Consider the following 16681-nt stretch of genomic DNA (forward strand, 5'->3'; position numbering starts at 1 on the left):
ACAAGACCTCCTGGTGCTCATCTTCCAGAGCACCTGGCATCCATCAGCCTGACTGCCTGACATCTGATTGGTCGCATCCTGGACCAACCCCAGGGCTAAGAATGTAGGACTGATATGATTCTAAAAATATGCATTTTGCAGTAAGAACTTCTAACGTTTCTTTCTTCTTTGGAACACTTTTAGGTTTTAGCCTAGTTGTATTTCAGTTTGCAAACTCTAAGACCCTTGAATAAATCTTATTTGTAGGAAAATAATAATAATAATAATAATAATAACAACAACAGCATTTCTGCCCCTGGCCAGTTTGGCTCAGTGGTTAGAACGTCAGCCCGCAGACCAGAGAGGCCCGGGTTCGGTTCTCACTAAGGGCACGTACCTCAGTTGCAGTTTGTCCCCAGCCCCGGTTGGGGTCATGTGGGTGGCAGCCACTCGATGTGTCTCTCTCACATTGATGTTTCTCGCTCTCTCTTTTCCTCCCTCTCTCCCTCCCACTCTTTCTCAAGATAAATGCAAAAAGAAAAGTCCTTGGGTGAAGTTAAAAAAACATAGCATTCTGGTTATGATGCCATTTGGCAAAGAATTTCAACCGACCTTTAGTGAAGAAAAGGAATTTCATATAGAAAGCCACTGCATAGTATTCATAGTTACCAGTCCAATAAACTGTACATGGTTCTCAGTCTACAAGGTTGGCTCAGTTATAAATCCCATTAAAGCTCCCAGTGCAGAATAAGCCTCATGGAACCCCAGCTGAAGATTGAACGCTGGTGGCCAGAGTCTACCGTCAGGTACATGCCACATTGGGAAGGCTGTGTTAGCCATGTTTGTTCTCTGGATGTGCTACATGTTAATAATAGCACAGGAAATATGATTACAGAGGGCAAAATCCAGGTTCCTGTTTCCAGGTTAGATATAAAATATTTTTTAAAAGTCAGGCAGAAAATGCTATCACCCCCCCTAAGGTGATGGGGTTTGGAAGTGGGGCTGTGGTCCAGGGATCCCTTCCTTCCATTGCTGCCCTGGCTCAGGGCCACCCGAACACCCACTGTAAAGAGCAGCAAGCCTCTAAAACAACAATGAGGTAACACCTCACACCTGTCGGAATGGCCGCCATCAACAAATCATCAAACAAGTGTTGGCGAGGGTGTGGAGAAAAGGAGACTCTAGTACACTGCTGGTGGGAATGCAGACTGGTGCAGCCACTATGGAAAACACTATGGTGTTACCTCAAAAAATTAAAAATTAAACTTTCATTTGACCCAGTGATTCCACTTCTAGGAATATACCCTAAGAAGCCTGAAACACCAATCAGAAAGAATATATGTACCCCCATCTTTGTAGCAGCACTATTTACAATAGCTAAGATCTGGAAACAGCCCAAATGTCCATCAGTAGACAAATGGATAAAAAAGCTGTGGTACATATACACAATGGAGTACTATGCAGCTGTAAGAAAGAAAGATCTCTTATCTTTTGAGATGACATGAACAGACCTGGAAAGTATTATCCTAAGCAAAAAAGCCAAACAGAGAAAGACAGGTATCATATGATCTCACTTATTTGTGGAATATAATGAACATAACAGTCTGAGGGATAAGGTAGTTCCAAAGATGTGGAAGTGGGGGACTGACAATCCCCAGAGGAGGGGGTGGTGGGGGAAAGATAAACCACAGAACTTATATGCATGTGTGCATAAACAATGGACTTGGACAACAAAGCTGGGAACAGGGCGAGGAGGGAGGAAGAGGGGGGAATCGGGGAGGGGGGGTGGAGAAACATCTGTAACAAAAATAAATTAATTAATAAAAAATAAATAAATTATATATATATATATAGAGAGAGAGAGAGAGAGAGAGAGCGGCAAGCCTCTGCCAGCCATGTTTCAGCTAACCTTGTCCCTGTCAGTGGGCACAGATGAAAGACCTCCTGGAGACAATTTCCCCTTTTCGATACTGAATCTAAAATCAGATGTGAACCTGTAACCTGCAAGTGCATTGCGTAATGGGCCTGCCATTATGGGATGGAGGGCACAGTGCCTGGCAAGGGTCAGCAGAGCTTTGTGGGTTAACACATGGACTCTGCAGACCTACTATCTTGGTTCAAACCTGGTTCCATCTGATACAAAGTCTGTGATTTGGGGCCTATCACTGAACTTTCACATTCATTTTTTGCTGTAAAATGAGGACCATAATTGTGTCTACTTCGTGTGATTGATGTGAGAATCAAATGAAATGATTTGCATTATCAGTGCAAATTCTTTCAAATAAAGGAAATCTGCACTGTTAAAAAATAAAATAAAATAAATCAGATGTGAACCTGGAGGTTGAGAATCCAAGCCAAGGAGGAGGACTTTAGCTTCACGCAATTGTTCAAATGCTTTCGTTTTGAGCTGATTCTCTCAAGGATTTCAGTCAAGTCCTGAGTCAGCTGTGTGTTTAGGGGACCCTTTCAGTCCATAACCCACAGTGTGCAAAATATTTTGGGTTTTAGAGACTAACAAAAATTAAGTGTATAACCTGCTGTGACAGAGTTAACAAACTTCAGAGAGGGGTTCCATTGTCATGCAGGAGGATGGGCTTCATCCTCCTGCATGACAATGACATCAAAAGCAGATGTCATTTCTTCATTCACTCAACACATATTTAGTGAAACCTGCCTCGAGGCAGGCTCCATGCCAGGCACAGGGAATGCAACAGTGATCGGAGGGAACAAAAGCTCCCTGCCCTCAAAGAGCTTACTTTCTTTCATTCGACAAGTTCTCTGATGTTGCTACCTGTAAGGTGTGTGTGCTTTTCTTTTTCCCCCATTGATTTTGAAAAAATCTTAGAGACTTCATTGCCTCTGAAAAAGCAAAACTATGTAAGTTTACAAATTAGAACAAAATAAGGGACATGCCATGTGGTGGTTTAGAAACAACCTGTGGTGTCACACTCGGGTACAGGTTCTGCTCCATCATCAGCTTGGTGACCCTGAGCAAGTGTCCTAACTTCTTTACGCTGTTTCCTCACCTGTAAAATGAGCGTTATAATAATAGGATCTTCCTCCTAAGCTTGTACTGAGGGCTGGAGATCATCTATGTAGAGAGTTTCACAACTAGACACATACAAATTGAGCAATAAATGTTAACTGTTAATAATAGCAAAAGTGGCCCTGGCCGGTTTGGCTCAGCGGTTAGAGCATCGACCTGTGGTCCTGAGAGACCCGGGTTCGGCTCCCGCTAAGGGCACGTACCTCGGTTGCAGTTTGTCCCCAGCCCTGGTTGGTCATGGGGGTGGCAGCCACTCGATGTGTCCCTTTCACATCGATGTTTCTCTCTCTCTGTTCCTCTCTCTCCCTCCCACTCTACCTGAACAAAAAAAAAAAAAAAATGGGAAACTGTCCTCGGGTGAGGATAAAAAATAAAATAAAAAATAAAATAATAATAGCAAAAGTGTTTATAATACAAAAAAATTTATTTTAATTATAGAAAGATCCCTTGGGAAAATTAGCATTTAAGCACTGATTTACTTCAGGGGCCTTAAACATACCAGAGAAACTTAAGCTGTTATTTCTTATCATTAACTGAAAATGAATCTGAAGTTGAAATAAAATATTTCTGAAGTTATAATGAAAGTCAATAATGATATGATTTGTTTCAAGTGTTTCAGTACAAACAATCCCGACTTATGACGGTTTGACTTACAATTTTTAACTTAATGATGGTGCAAAAGTGATACATGTTCCGCAGAAAGTGTACAGGTTCTGGGTTTTGATGTAGGGATCTGTGGTCCGATACTCCCTGGCGATGCTGGGCAGCAGCAGCAAAAGCCACGGCTCCCAGACTGTCACATGACCACAAGGGTAAACAACCAGTGCTCCGCTGTGCTCCAAGCAACACTTGGATATTGAGCACATTTAAAGTAGGCTAGGCTAAGCAATAATGTTTGGTAAGTTAGGTGTATTAAATGCAATTTTTTTTCCTTTCTATTGAATTGATTGGGGTGACACTGGTTAACAAAATTATACAGGTTTCAGGTGCACAATTCTTTAATACATCATCTGTACACTGTATTGTGTGTTTGCCACCCCAAGTCAAGTCCCCATCAAATGCATTTTTTAAAATTTTATTTTGTATCCTCACCCGAGGACATTTTTGCACTTATCTTCAGATAGAGTGGGAAGGAGAGAGGGAGGAAGAGAGAGAGAGAGAAACATCGAGTGGCTGCCACCCACACGACCTTACCCAGGGCCAGGGACAAACTGCAACCAAGGTACGTGCCCTTAGCAGAAACCGAACCAGAGACTCTCCACGGACCGACACTCTAACCGCTGAGCCAAACCGACTAGGGCCATCAAATGCATTTTTAACCTACAATATTTTCAACTCACGGTGGCTCTCTGAGACATAACCCCATCCTAAGTGGAGAGGCATCTGTAATCAATTGTGCTAAGTGAGGTAAAACCACATTGTAAATACTGTGGGTTTTGGTATTTCTTTAATGTGTTTTGCGCAACCCCTGATTGTGGAAGTACAGAATTATACCTCAGATGATGTGTTTTTCTGAAGAACATTTCCTATTAAATGCCCACACTTTTTTTTTCTTTTTAAAAATCATGGGATCATTTGTTTTCAAACAATAATCTCAGATACTTAATTCATTAAAGCAGTTTTCTACCATCAGCTGTCAAGTTTTTTAAATGATCAATAAGTGTTCACCCAAAGATTATCAATGCTATATGAACTGTAAACTTATTTTGAAGATTTGTGTCCATTTTATAATATGATACAATTTGTACTAAAGAGTTTTCAAAAAAGAAAACCTACATACATACATACTGTTAACTTTCCCCAAAGAACTTCTTAGAAATACAGTATAAACTTTTAAGAACCACAACAGAGTCCACGGTGATTCCAACTTCAAAGATTTTCTTGAGCCCTGGCAGGTTTGGCTCAAGGTTAGTGCATCGGCCCAAAGAGTCCCGGGTTCAATCCCAGTCAAGGGCACATACCTCTGTTGCAGTTCATCCCGGCCCCAGTTGGGGTTGTGCAGAAAGCAACCGGTCGATGTGTCCCTCTTGCATTGATGTTTTTCTCTCTCCCTCCCTCCCACTCTATCTGAAGATAAATGGAAAAATGTCCACAGGTGACGATTGAAAAAAAAAAAAGATTGTCTTGAAATCCACTACAAATACTGCATCAAGACCATATCCCAAAGTGACACCAGCATAAGATTTTATTGTTGTTGGCAGTATTACAGATGTTGCCCACTTCCCCCCAACCTTTGCCCCCCTCCACCCAGCCCCTGCGTCACCTCAGGCCTTCCCCACACTATTGTCTGTGTCCATGGGTTATGCATATATGCATATATGTTCTTTGGCTAGTCTTTTCCCGTCCCCTCATACCCCTTCCCACTGAGATCGGTCATTCTGTTCCATGTATCCCTGCCTCTGGACCCATTTTGTTCGTCCAGTTTATTTTGTTCTTTAGAGTCCACATATGAGTGAGATCATGTAATATTTATCTTTCTCTAACTGGCTTATTTCACTTAGCATAATAATCTCCAGGTCCATCCATGCTGTCACAAAGGGTACCATCTCCTTCTTTCTTACAGCTGCATAGTATTCCATTGTGTATATGTACCACAGCATTTTTTTTTTTTTTTTGTTCAGACAGAGCGGGAGGGAGAGAGAGGAAGAGAGAGAGAGAGAAACATCGATGTGAAAGGGACACATCGAGTGGCTGCCACCCGCACGACCAACCAGGGCCGGGGACAAACTGCAACCGAGGTACGTGCCCTTAGCGGGAACCGAACCCGGGTCTCTCTGTACCGCAGGCCGACGCTCTAACCGCTGAGCCAAACCGGCCAGGGCTACCACAGCATTTTTATCCACTCATTACTGATGGGCACTTGAACTGTTTCCAGATCTTAGCTATTGTAAATAACAACCAGCACAAGATTTGATTGTAAGACTACCTCTTAAAAAAGAGCACACACTTGGTTATACATGGCTTTTAACCTTGAGCTACAGTTATGCTACAAATCCCCCCACCGTCCCAATCTAAAGTCAGTTGTGTGGAGATCTGTACATTCTCTGAGCATTGTTTCGAGTCCTTGGTTTTCCAGGTCAGATGGAGATCCCGAAGGTGTTCAGAAGTTCATGTACTTAAATTCAGGGCAGGAAGAACTTGACAAATTCCACTTTCCTCCATTAGTGACAGGCCACAAATCCTGAAGTAGGCATGCAAAGCATCTGGATGACTGGCCACTTGGCAAATCCCTCCACAGACCAATCTTGAGTTGATAAGATGTAATTTCTATTTTTCTCAAAGTTGGTGTATTGGAAAATTTTCAGAAGCTTTGGAGTTGTTCCCACACTAGAACAACAGGTATCTACAGGCTTACTTGGTCTTTCATGATAAACATTTTGTTGCCTCATTATACACCACCTCTTTATCCTGGTCAATTCCTTTTCTGAAAGAAACAAAAACCTTCTGCTAGTTTACCCATGAGACACAGCGATGCAATGTTACAAAAAGGTGATTCTCCATTAGATTCAAGTTCAGCTCCCTGTGCCTATGCCAACCCATGGTCAAAGACATACTTCTCCTAAGATAGTTGATGGCTTTTTTCATATTCGTGCCAGACCAGCTGTTGAGCATACAGCAATTAAAGGAAGCACAGTATACAAATTTCATGTCACACCCTGGCGGTTTTGCTCAGCGCTGAGCATCGGCCTGTGGTCCAGAGAGACCTGGGTTCGGTTCCCGCTAAGGGCACGTACCTTGGTTGCAGTTTGTCCCGGCCCTAGTTGGTCGTGCAAGAGGCAGCCTCTCAATGTGTCCCTTTCACGTCGATGTTTCTCTCTCTCTCTCTCTCTTCCTCTCCCTCCCTCCCACTCTATCTGAACAAAAAATGGAAAAATGTCCTCGGGTGAGGATAAAAAAAAAAACTCCCATCTTCCAACTGAAGGGCTCTCAAGCCTGATAAGCAAGCTTCTTTATTTACTTGGCTTAGGTCATCTTCAAGAACAACTAAGCATGAAATGCAATGTAGTTCATTGCTATGTGGCTACTGTCATAAGGATGAGCTGTTCCAAGATTCTTTAGTGGATTGAATGGAAAACCCAGGTATAAAGAGCCTTGGAAACCACAACGATTTAGATTTTCTCTCTTTTCTGTGGGAAGGACCTGCAGTGTGTAAATCCACTGTATTATGTCATCTTTGTTCAACCCATCTAAGGAATCCAACATACCTAGCCAGGAGAGTGCAAAAAAAAAAGCAATTGTCATCCTGCTGGTCTCCAGCGAAGAATGGCACTGAAGAACCACACGTGCCAGGCCTGCAGGAAATCTTTCACAGACCCCTACCAGCCTCGCTTCCTCTGTGGCCTCCATGCGGCTATGGTAGTGACCTCTGCCGAGACCCTAAATGCTAGCTCTTTGAGTTCTCAACCAGGCATTGTGAAATGGCCCAATTCAAGAAACATTGTCAAACTCATACAGCAATTATGATGTTCTCATCACGTATGATGAGAACACTGGGGCAGCACTCTCAATGGACACTGAGCAACAGGTATCCGCAAAGAGCGTCATCTCCAACACAGCCACGTCTGTTGACAAAGCTGCATCCCATCCGCACATCCTACGGCTCCTGCCTGCGCCCTGAGCTCCTCCACCATTTAGTCGCTATTTCTGGAGGAAGCCTAGTTTATCCAGAGTACTGTGGAGGATTTGTTTTCTAGTCAGCAGAGGCTTTCAAGTGATAATTTAACTGTCAATGAGAAATAAATAAAAGGTGTTGCAAATTCTGTAAGATCTTAGCGATTCACGGAAGCTCTGTTGTTATCGAATGTATCTCCCTCTCAGTTGCCTGGGGAACTGCATTTTAATGTCGCATGTCAAGCATTTCTTTCCTGAATGTAATTGTAGTTTTTCTGATGCCACCGTTAAAGCTGTTCAAATGTTTGGCTTCTGGCAAATATTTCCTAACATCATTCATGACAGTGACGGATCTGAAACAATTTTAATACATTTTAAAATTCCACCAACTTGTTACATAACCAGAGAAAGAATCCTATATAAATGGAAAGTATCTTTATTCCAGAAAAGATATCTTGAAAAGATACATGTGAATCTATAGTGATCTCATGTTTCAAGATCATGGTTGGTCCTTTGCAGGATCACCTCCTAGAGGCCAGCCACGACCTCTCGTCAGAGAGGTGCCGCCTAGCAAGATGAACCCCTGTGCTGATGGACCGTGTGTTTCTGGCAGTCACTGCTGGATGCCTACCCAGTATTCTTTCTCCCTTTCTTGCTTTTACTGAAAGATCTCCAACTTACTTCAGAGGCAGTGTGCCAGGACTTGGCCAAAAACACATTTTCCGAGCTCTCTGCAGCTACAATGGTCATGTGACAGCGTTCTGTCCAAGGAGCTATCAGTTGCCGGGTGGCACTTCCGGGAAAGACTTTCAAAGGGTGCAGATAGGTGCTCAGCGTACAGGTGCCAGGAGTGGGAGGCCATGCTGGACGTGGCTTAGCCATCTTGTGCCCAGGATACCACAAACATCTGCTCAGGATGAATGAACAGAGAGACAGGAAGATCCTGAATCCCTGGTGACACAGCAAAGCCTCCATTACATCCGTGGACCACCTGCTAGGATTCCCATTACTTGAGAAAAATGCAACTAATTGAGCCACTAATGTTTGAGTCCCTGTGATTAGCAGCCAAACACAATTCCTAACCGATACACAATTTGGTGCCTGTAAATGGAATTATTATCGGTGGAAGCGGAGTCCTTGGGGTGCTGCAAGGAAAAGAAGTTCCTGAGTCCCCAAGGAAGGATGGGGTTTCATGGAAAGCTTTATTGATGATGCAAAATTAAGGGGGCTCCCTTCCAAGGTCCCATCTCCGCCCGTCCTGCCATGGAAGAGGTCCAATCTTGTCCTCGGCAGGGCTAGAATTAAGGCCACTGCCTAGAATTTCTGTTTCATATTAAAGTCCAATCCAGCCCTGGCTGGTTTGGCTCAGCGGTTGGAGCGTCGGCCTGCGGTCTAGAGAGACCCGGGTTCGGTTCCCGCTAAGGACACGTACCTTGGTTGCAGTGTGTCCCCAGCCCTGGTTGGTTGTGTGGGTGGCAGCCACTCGATGTGTCCCTTTCACGTCGATGTTTCTCTCTCTCTCTCTCTCTCTCCCTCCCACTCTACCTGAACAAAAAATGGAAAAATGTCCTCGGGTGAGGATAAAATAAAAAAATATAAATAAATAAATAAATAAAGTCCAATCCAGTCCAGCATCCTGCATGAGGGGTTCGCACAGCCGTGGGTCATGCCGCTGTTTGAGGTCAGATGGCTGTGGAGGAAAACAGGCGAGCCCACGGGCAGGTGCAGGTCATGGAGCGAGAGAGAGAGAGCAGAGCAAGAGAACAAGAAAGGAGGGACTTCTTTTTCTGGGGTTTTAATTTTCCAATAGTTTGCATGCTTCTGATAGGGTCCGCCCCCTAGCCAATCCATGGTTCCCCAGGCTACACTGACAGGCGAGCACCTTCCCTCCATCACCTATTTCTTTTTTATGTGACTACTAGACATTTTTTAAATTAAATAGGTGGCTTGCATTTGTGGCCTGCGTGATATTTCTGTCGGACAGCTCTGTGCCTGGAAGAATGTTCCCCAAACCAGGCAACCCCCGAGCCTTTCAAGAATTTTGCAGCATCTGCTATTACCGGTGGTATTATTATTCACTTAATATTGACTCACATTTTTACGTAAAGTTATTTTTTAAGGACGCTATAGAACATGGGCTTAATAGAGTAGCTCACATTGTCAGCACACATTAAGGAAATATATAACTCCTAAAATAAAAGGTGCGTGTCTCTCAGGGTGCCTCTGAAACCATGGGTAGCTGCAGGAGTAACAGATCCCCGTGCATTGGGAAGCCCTGTCCCGGACTGAGGAAGAGGAGTTTGGAGGGATTTTCCTGGGTGGTAGAAGCGCTTGGCCCATTCCTGAGCAGTGCTGTTCCCGACTACATGAAGACTTGTGCCCCGCGTTCCCGCCGCCCAGAGGCTGGCGCCCTGAGCTATGGTTCGAGCAGCGGCGAGGCAGGTGGGATCTGAGCTTTGGAGGAGGGATGGCTGCTTAGGGAGACTCCACCTTCTCGGACAATGAGCATCTCAGTGGCAATCAGATGGACTGAATAATGAACCTTTGTTTTCCATACCCTCCCAAGCAGCCCCTCAACTCTCCATTCTGGTGTAGTCCTCCAAGGAGAGAGGTCCCCACTTTGACAAATTGGGGTTGAAGTCAGGTTACATTTGATTAATAAAAATAATGTGACTCTTGCCTCCAGGACAGTGGAATAACATTCAGGGCTGTTTAACACCTCTGCAACATGGGTAGGGTGACCCCCATCTATAGATGAAGCTCAGACAGACTAAGGGACTCCCCACAAGGTCGTACAGCTAGCAAGTGACACCTGGCTGGCTCCAAGCCTGGAACCCTAATTGTCCCCATTGGCTCCCACTTTGTGAGAGGCACCACCGACACAGCGGAGATGTGGTGGTGCCCTCTACACGCTTAAGACTAATCGAGACCCAAAATGTTTTCCCTTTGAACGTATCAGGAAAACGTCAGAAAGTTTTTTACACTGGCAAACGTACCTCCAGTTCTATGACCACAGACAGAAGGTACGGGCATGTCCGACATCCCTCGGGGCCCACCCATAAAGAAGTTTCTTTTTGTTGTTTATTGTATTTGAATGTTTTCCTCTGACCACAAGGAAATGATCATTTGGCAGCTATGGTAAAGAGAGTCCAGGCTGAATTCTGACCGATCTGGGTTCCAAATCCGAACTCTACCCTTTATGGTGTGACCTTGAGGAAATACTTAACCTCCCTGGGCTGTGATTTTCTCACTTGCAAAAAGGGAAAAATTGGTTTTTGTTTTTTGGGTTTTTTTGGTACGTGCCCCTAGCGGGAACCAAACCCAGGTCTCTCTGGTCCGCAGGCCGATGCTCCAACCACTGAGACAAACCAGCCAGGGTGGAAAAATTGTTCTGAGAATTAAGAATAATGTATGCGCCCTGATCAGTGGTTAGAGCACCGGCCCACGGACCAAAGAGTTGCGGGTTTGATTCCGTCAAGGGCATGTACCTTGGTTTTGGTTCATCCCTGGCCCTGGTCAGGGTCGTGTGGAAGGCAACCAGTTGATGTTTCTCTCTCTCTCTCCCTTCCTCCCTCCCTCTCACTCTATCTGAAGATAAATAGAAAAATATCCTCGGGTGAGGATTAAAAAATAATAATAATAATGTATGCAAAGGACCTTGTAAATGTACCATAATAAATATTATGATGATTAAAGAAAATAATCATTCCTATTCTTCCTTTTCCTGAAAATCTTTCTAAAATACAAGCAAACTTTCATCTTCCTGGTGGTGGGGGTGGGGAGAGGCCTAAGTGGTGTTTGTGTGGCTGCACCTGTCCATTCACTTAGTGTCACCATTTCCCAGGAATCAATATGATTATTTGCCCCTGGACATAGTTTCCTGGCAACACACATCTTGAACCAATTCAGGTGAATTTCCTCTGTCATTTATGGTCACTTGGCTCCTGGATCAAGTGGCTCCTTGCTACCTCCCATAAATATTAGAATTATGCTTGCTTAAGGGAAATGACCAAATGTTATGTTGATACACTGTTTTTCTCTTGGGATTTTAACTGCTGAGCAAAGAGCAAAGAGCAGTGAGTGGGTGTCTTGGTGCTACACAAACAGAGCAGAAAACCTTCATTCCCAGGGTTTTCTAACCCGAAGGAAAACAGTGACCCCTCAGCAAATCCTCAACAACTATTGTTGATGATCAGGAGAAATCCAGGAAAAACCTGGTTTCTCCTGCACAGGGTCGACCCTGACATTTTCTTTTCTGTCCACTGGGAGTAGGCCGGCAAGTACCTTTAAGGCAAATCAACAGTCAGGGTTATTGCAAAACCATTTAGCAAATAGTATATGAATTTTCCATGTTTTAAGGGCAAATATTTTTCACTTTAAATTCCCTTTATTCTTCAAAGTCTGAGTTTTTAAAAAAATTTTATTTGAATCCCTGCAGGCAAGACATTTACTTTAATGTTTATTCCATAGGTTTTTGTGATTACTAAGCAAATGTATATATTTTAATAATAATATAGTTTTTTATTTGAAAAATTACAATTTTGATAGGATTAAGATCTCCCATCATCTCGCCACCATGTTATCAATTTGCTGTCTTTTCTACGTACTGTTGATGTGAGAAACATCCAAACCCGTAGAGAATTTTTGTAAAGAGTTTATCTGAGCCAAACTGATGACAGTTGCTGGGAAACAAGATCTCAAATACTCCAGAGCGAGAGTTTTGCAGTTTTGTGGTTTTGTTTGCTTGTTTTGTTTTTGTTGTTGCTGTTGTTCTTTTTTTGCAGTTTCTTTTTTACATTTAGAGTTAAGGAGGGAAAGTAAGGAGGATTCCATGAAGGTGGAAGAAAGTAAGGTATAGGGTTGTTAAGATTAAGTACTCCCTTGATAGGTCCGGAAAAGAGGATTACTTCTGGGCTTTCAAAGGTGTATTCACCTAGATGTACAAGAACGATGGACAGATCTGGCTTAAAAATCTTTTATGAAAGAAATTATAGGCTCAGGGCATGACTACCCACCATGACCTTCCCAGTTAAGAATTTATGATTTATTACAGCACCCCTTTTTCATCCTCAGAATTTACTTTTTTTTATTTTTATCTTCACCCGAGGACATTTTTTCCATTTTTTGTTCAGACAGAGTGGGAGGGAGAGAGAGGAAGAGAGAGAGAGAAACATTCATGTGAAAGGGACATATCGACTGGCTGCCACCCGCACGACCAACCAGGGCCGGGGACAAACTGCAACCGAGGTACATGCTCTTAGTGGGAACCAAACCTGGGTCTCTCTGGACCGCAGGCTGACACTCTAACTGCTGAGCCAAACCAGCCAGGGCTCATCCTCAGAATTTACTTATTAAACAGAAAACCCAAAATGGTGTCACTCTGCTGAAAGCCCATGATACCGAACCTAAATACCTAATCTAATTGCAGTTCAACCTCTCCCAGAAATGTAATCAATCAGCCTGGAATTTTCTGATCAACACTAGTGAGGTATTCTGCTTGATGAGACCCCTCCCTTCCTCTACTGGAAGGTGTCCTTGCCAGAAACAATCCACTGTTTTAATTTCTTAGACCCACCCTCTTCCTGCCTGTAAAAATCTTCAATGTTGTACAGTTCATCAGAGCCCCCTTCTAGATGCTAGATGGGATGCTGCCCGATTTGTGAATTGCTTAAACTAAAGCCAATTAAATCTTTAAATTTACTACATTAAATGTTGTTTAACAACTGTAAGCTATTTTTCAAAGATTATGAAATGCGTTATATGGGGAAAAGGAAGAAAAGCTACTAGACTTTCTTTTTATTTTTTTTTATGTTCCATGATCTCTGAACTTTTTTTTTTTTTTAATCCTTACTCAAGGATATTTTTCCATTTATCTTCAGATAGAGTGGGAGGGAGAGAGAGAGGAACATCCACGTGAAAGAGACACATTGATTGGTTGCCTCCCACATGATCCCGACCAGGGCCAGGGACTGAACCACAACTGAGGTACATGCCCCTGACCGGAATCAAACCTGTGACTTTTGGTCCGCAGGCTGATGCTCTAACCACTGAGCAAGACCAGCCAGGGTAATGATCCCTGAACTTTTTATTGGCCTCCTGCCTCCAAGGGGTGGCCCACCTCTGCTGCCTTAACACCTCAGAATTTCGGTGGTGTTGACCTCAGACACAACTTTGTCGTCCACAATCCTGTGGGTGGTGGTCTTTTGGATGGACTGCATGGAGTTGCTATTGTCCAGGCATCATCAAAATGGAAGTCTTTCCTTTCTTCCAGCAGGTGGAGGTTGGTGGTGTTCTCAGCCTCCAGCTTGACCTTGATGTTCAGCAGGGCCTCCTGCTCTTTGGCCTGGCCCTGCCCCTCTGCCCAGGTCTGGGCCAGCTTGACTCTAGGTGCAGCAGGGTCCCGTAGCGCTGTGCCATCTGCATGTCACAGCACTCTCCACCTCCCCCCGGCTGTTCTCCAAGCTGGCCTTCAGATTTCTCATCAAGTCCATGTCGACCTCCAAGGACTGGACTGGAGGTCTCAGCTCCGTGTCATCTCAGCAGCTCCCATCTCGGCGGTCTGCGAGGTGACCACTGTGGTGCTCTCCTCGGTCTGCTGGGACCAGTACTTGTCTAGCTCCTCTCAGTTCTTCTGAGCCATCTCATCATACTGGGCCTGGATGTTACCATGATCTTACTGAGGTCCTGAGATTTGGGGGCATTCTACTCCACAGTCAACCCAGAATTGGCAATCTGGTTTTGTAGACCATTTCCTTCCTCCTCATGGTCTTCACGGAGAGCAGCTCCTCCTTGAGAGCTTTGATCCCTCTTACTAGCTTCAACCGAGCGATATTGGTGTTATCAGTGACCTTTCAGAGCCCACTGATGTCACTCTCCACAGACTGACACATGGCCAGCTCCGTCTCATACTTGACTCAGAAGTCATCAGCAGGAAGATGGGCATTGTCAATATGCAGAACGATGTGGCCATTGTCCACAGAACTTGCAAAGATCTGAGCCCTCAAGTCCTCAATGATCTTGAAATAATGCTCCCAGTCTGTGACCTGGGGTCCCTTCTCCAGGTGTTCCTAGATATTGCTCTCCAGTCTCTGATTATCAGCCTCCAGGCTCCTCACCCTCTCCATGCGGGAGGCCAGGCTGTCATTCAGGCATTGCATTGTCTCCTCCTCACTCTGGATACCGCTGTGCCCACCAGACCCCTCGCCATCCCTGAAGCCAAGCCCGAGGACCCCAGCAGCCCTGCACGCTGGTGTAGGAGGACGTGGAAATCTGGGTGCTGGAGAGCCGAGTGCCTGCATAGACGCTGGCCTGGCTGCCGTCCAGTGGGTCTGGTGTCTGAGTGACTGCACAGAACCCAGGACTGGTGCTGAAGCTCATGTTGTTCAGGGAGGAAGGCGAGAGGCTAAGACTCAGGTTCAAGATGCAGTGTAAAAAAAAAAGTACTAGATTTTTTAGTGGTTTATTTTTTTCATTTTGAAATAATTTTAGGTTTAAAGAAAATTTGCAAAAATAGCACAGAGAATTCCCATATACCCTTCTATGAGATCCTGTACATGTTGACATTTTCCCCATGCTTGCTTTGTTCTGTCTCTCACTATTTTAAGTCACTCAGTATTGTATATAAATTTAACATGTTACAACATTTCCTTCTTGTGAACCTGGATGTCCTCCACGGTACTTATTTCCTATAATTTACAGTTCAGCATGTGCTTTAAACATACACACGCATACACATTTATAATGAATCAAAGTGATGCACACAAATGGCCAAAAAATCAAATAGAAAAGATGATCTTTCAATGGAAAGTACAGTTCCGCCCTCAGCTCTGCTCCTCAGAGACAAGGTCTTTTATTTATTTGTTTTTATTATTATTATTTTTAATCCTCACCTGAGGACATTCTTCAATATCTTGTTCAGAAAGAGTGGGAGGGGGAGAGAGAGAGAGAAACATCGACGTGAAAGAGACACATCAAGTGGCTGCTACCCACACGACCCAACCAGGGCCGGGGACAAACTGCAACCGAGGTACATGCCCTTAGCAGGAACTGAACCCGGGTCTCTCTGGACCCGCAGGCTGACGCTCTAACTGCTGAGCCAAACCGGCGAGGGCGAGACAACGTCTTTTAAACAATCTTTTTTGCTTTGGGTTCTTCTGAAACCTACACATCTCTAAATAATCTGCTTCTTACTAATCAACTTTGGACATTTGGTTTTTACTTTATAGTGTGAATACAAGAATTTAGCCCATTTACTCCCCCTCTGCCATAGTGACATCACTATCAGTTCTTCCACTGGTCCCTTCTGTCTCTTCAATTACCATGCTTACGTCTCAGCTGTTGTCCCAGCCACCACAGGAAGTGTCTCCCACTTTGTAAGCAGAGGATATTAGCACTCTAATTCCTTCCCTTCTTCCCCTTCCTGCTCCTTTACTTACACATTATCTATTTGTAACATTTTCATTCTGTTTTATAACCACCATTCTAATGTCCACAATTTGTCTGTGAGTTCACCCGACAAGATGGAAATCGAATAAGATCGGAATCTCCGTGACGATGTGGCCGAGGGTCGCAGCAGAGCAAGCAGGTGCTAGAAGTCTTCAGAGCCAGGATCATGACTGCCGGTCACTTGGAAGGCGTCCCATGTCAAACAGAAATGGGGATTCCACCTTGTCTCCACCACATCCCTCAAGAAATCTGGCCGTTGTCCCCACTCCGCGCCACTGCGTGATCGGCCACGTGCTGGCCCCAGGCTCCGTCTCTGGCCTTCTTCCTGCTGGGCTCAGAGCACGTAGGCAGCCCCGAGCGCCTGGATGTGCTGCTCGGGTTCTCCCTAGGAAATGTGCTCACTTCCTGTTTTTTCTTAATTATTTTTTCCTTTTATTGATTTTAGAGGGAGAGGGAGAGACAGAAACATCCATGAGAAAGAACTGCATGGCCCCCACTGGGGATCAGGCCCACAACCTGGCATGTGTCCTGACCAGGAATCAAACCGGCGACCTCTTGGTGCATGGATCAGTGCTCAACCACTGAGCAACAACGGCTGGG

The 16681-nt window shown here is 44.5% G+C and overlaps 2 pseudogenes; both read right to left on the reverse strand.

The window, feature by feature from the left end:
* Window positions 1–5989: 5989 nt before the first annotated feature.
* Window positions 5990–7372, reverse strand: LOC118623401 (annotated as a pseudogene).
* Window positions 7373–13764: 6392 nt separating this feature from the next.
* On the reverse strand, window positions 13765–15013 carry LOC118623405 (annotated as a pseudogene).
* Window positions 15014–16681: the final 1668 nt, after the last annotated feature.

Source organism: Molossus molossus, unplaced genomic scaffold (genome assembly GCF_014108415.1).
Source record: "Molossus molossus isolate mMolMol1 unplaced genomic scaffold, mMolMol1.p scaffold_m16_p_1, whole genome shotgun sequence".
NCBI classification, from domain to species: domain Eukaryota; kingdom Metazoa; phylum Chordata; class Mammalia; order Chiroptera; family Molossidae; genus Molossus; species Molossus molossus.